Genomic DNA, 3506 nt, shown 5'->3' with positions numbered 1-3506 from the left:
TGGCATTTTAAAAATATAATAAAGGTATTTTACTATAAAATTGAACATTTTGTAGTGAAATTCATAAAATATTAAAATATTCAAATGAATACAGAAGAAAAATCATCTTAGTATCAGTGAAGAGGCTCATAAAATCATGTAACATAAACACATGAGAAATAAATACACTATTTTTCATTATCTCCACACACTGAAATTCAAAATTTTGCTTAACATACTGAACTCTTAAACATTTATTCTATTAATATTTATGGTGCTTTTGTCACCTCTTCTCATGTTTATTCTAAAAATTGTTAGAAATCATCAACTGTATATAGCCTTACATAACTTACTCTCCATTATAACAGCAACAAATACTTATTGAAGGCTTATTATGTAAAAGGCATCATTCAAAAGCCTTTCTCAGTAATATAATTTTACTTGTTTTTTATAGATTATTATAAATGATGAAATTGACACTTGCAGAATTTGAATGTCTTACTTCAGGTCAAACTTCTAGTTAAGGCCAGCCTTCAAGCGACAATGATGCAAGATGGCAGCCACCAGTAGCTGGGTAATAAAAGTCCCTCACAATTTCCGACTGCTGGAAGAACTGGAAGAAGGCCATAAAGGAGCAGGGGATGGCACAGTTAGCTGGGGTCCAGAAGATGATGAAGACATGACATTTACAAGATGGAGAGGGATGATAATTGGGCCTCCAAACACAATTTATAAAAACTGAATATACAGCCTTAAATAGAATGAGGACCTAAATACCCTAAAGCACCCCCCTTTGTAAGATTTGTAACAAAAATTGGTTGTACTTATATGCATGTACACAAGTCCTTTGGTTGACCTCTTATCTTCCTCAGATCTCCCTACCCTCCCCACTGTAATTTGACAGACTGCTTGTTGCTTTGCTGCCTCTATATCTATCTGTTGGTTCATTAGTTTATAATGTTCTTTATTATCCATAAATGAGTGAGGTCATGTGGTGTTTCTCTTTCATTGACTGGCTTATTTCATTCATCATGATGTTCTCCAATTCCATCCAGGTTGCTGCAAATGATGAGAATTCCTTCTTTTTTATGGCAGCATAATATTCCACTGTGTAGATGTAGCATAGTTTTTTGATCCAATCATCTGCTGATGGACACCTAGACTGTTTCCAAATCCTAGCTATTGTAAATTATGCTTCTATGAACATAGAGGTGCATATATCCTTTCTGCTTGGTGTTTCTAGCTTCTTGGGATATATTCCTAGGAGTGGGGTTACTGGGTCAAATGGAAGTTCCATTTTCAATTTTTTGAGGAAGCTCCATACTGTTCTCCACGGTGGTTTCACCAGTCTACATTCCCACTAGCAGTGCACTAGTGTTCCTTTTTCTCCACAACCTTGCCAACACTTGTCGTTTGTTGATTTGTTGATGTTGGCCATTCTGACAGGTGTGAGATGGTACCGCATTGTTGTTTTGATTGGCATCTCTCAGATAATTAGTGACTTTGAGCATGTTTTCTGTCTTCTTTTGAGAAGATTCTATAATACTTAGATCCATTGCCCATTTTTTAATTGGGTCATTTATCTTCCTTTTATTAAATTGTATAAGCTGTCTGTAGATATTGGAGATTAAACCTTTATCAGTGATAACATTTGCAAATATGTTCTCTCATATAGTGGGCTTCCTTATTGTTGGTGGTTTCTTTTGCTGTAAAAAAGCTTTGGACATAAAACTCTGGGGAGGAAGGGCATGTATGGAAGGAGGGGGGGCAATGGTATATGTACAGAGGTAATAATTTAATTAAAAAATTAAAAAGAATTGTAACAAAAATTAATATGAATGGAGTTAATAGTTTTAATGGAGTGGTGGGCCCAAGAGCCATATCAGTGCTAGTGAAATGGCAGAATTCATACAGTATCAAAGTTGTCTTGCATGAGCTTTGGTGCCAAATGACGTCTAAAGAAAATATGAAACTCCCTCAGCCACCTGAAGGACAGTGTTACAGCAACTAATCAAAAAGAAAAACACAGGCCCACCCTCCCCCCTTCGATTTAAGCAGTCTCCATTTGCCACAGTAGTAAATTTTCTAGATTCGTCTTATAGACCTCAAAATACTGGAAAGGAAGCTCCTGTTCAAAGGCAGTTTATCTTAAGATGCTGTAAATGATACTAATTTTTTGTCCATTTGAAATATATAACTTGTGCTATAATAAATCATCCTGTCAGGTGTAACGACTGTCCACATAGTTGAACTTCTGGGATCAAGAAAGTATATTTAAATTCCCATCATAACTGGTGGGGCACAACTAACTCCACTGTGAAAAGACAGATTACACCATCACCTTGCTGTTGATTACATGGCCTGGGGGCTCTGTTTCTTCCTTCCCGCACCCCCCCCCCCCTCCTCCCTGCAACAGCCCTACAGGTTGGGGTGGCTTGTTAGAGTAGATGTGAAGGTTTCAGGTCACAGCCTGCAGGACTACTACTGGCTGTGTGTGGGTGTGTCTGCATCCCTGGTTTCTTTTATGTCTCAGTCTTTTATTTTAAAGCCTTAGTTTGTAAGGATTTAACATTCTGTAAGTAAAGTTTAACATCAGGTAGGCAGACCAGCAGATAGGAGTGATCAAGTAGGCAGGCAAGCCGTTAGGGAGATCAGGTAGGTAGACAGCCCCTCGCTGGGGTGGCTTTGCCCCCAAGCAAGTGGTTAGGGGCAATCAGACAGGCAGGCAGAGTGGTTAGGGGTGATTAGATAGAGAGACCAGCAGTTAGGAATGATCAGGTAGGTAGGCAAGCGGTTAGGGAGTTAAGGATCATCAGGTAGGCAGGCAGACCCTCCCAGGGCTTGCCCCGCCCCCTAGCAAAGAAAGAAGCAGGCCCAGGCCAGCCAGGCCATTATACCCCAACCTGTTGCCTGCAGAGGGAGGCTACAGGTGGCAGAGGGGGAGGCAGCGTTGCACAGATAGCAAGCAGTGGCAGCAGTAGCACGGTGGGGCCAGCTGCCTACAGCCTGGGGAAGGAAAGCCTCCATAGTCCCTAGTCTCAGGCCAGACCTAGGTACCCTACCTGAGGGGTCCCAGATTGTGAGAGGGTGCAAACCTGGCTCAGGGACTTCCCGAGTGCATGGACTTTCATGCACCGAGCCTCCAGTACTAGTATAGTAGAAGTACGTGAAGGAGAGAGTGTTAAAGAGTTAAACATCACCTGAAAGTTATACTGAAATGTGAATTGATTGCTGCACTGTACAGGATATATTCTTATCTCAGTGCCCCTGACTTCCCCATTCTATATACATGAATTCGTCAGTGACATTGACTGTTACTCCTCTTGGCTTTTTTCCCCCTAGATTTAACCAAAGTGGAGCAGCAGATAGCTACAGGAGGGAATGACAATGGGTAAGTCTGGATATTTATTTCCTTGACTCACTGCCTGTGGGGTTACAGCTACAGGTCAATTACTGCTCAATCCAACACAGTTTCTGACAGCCAGTCACTCTGATGCAGTTTATCAGTGTATTCCAAGTCATGGCTC

The 3506-nt window shown here is 40.9% G+C and overlaps 1 pseudogene; it reads left to right on the top strand.

Annotated features, from left to right (window-relative positions):
• Positions 1-493: 493 nt before the first annotated feature.
• Positions 494-2173, top strand: LOC118703458 (annotated as a pseudogene).
• The last annotated feature ends 1333 nt before the right edge of the window (positions 2174-3506 follow it).

The sequence above is a fragment of the Pipistrellus kuhlii genome, unplaced genomic scaffold (genome assembly GCF_014108245.1).
Source record: "Pipistrellus kuhlii isolate mPipKuh1 unplaced genomic scaffold, mPipKuh1.p scaffold_m20_p_4, whole genome shotgun sequence".
NCBI lineage: Eukaryota > Metazoa > Chordata > Mammalia > Chiroptera > Vespertilionidae > Pipistrellus > Pipistrellus kuhlii.
The sequence above is the reverse complement of the archived record's forward strand: the minus strand, read 5'-3'. Positions and strand labels throughout refer to the sequence as shown.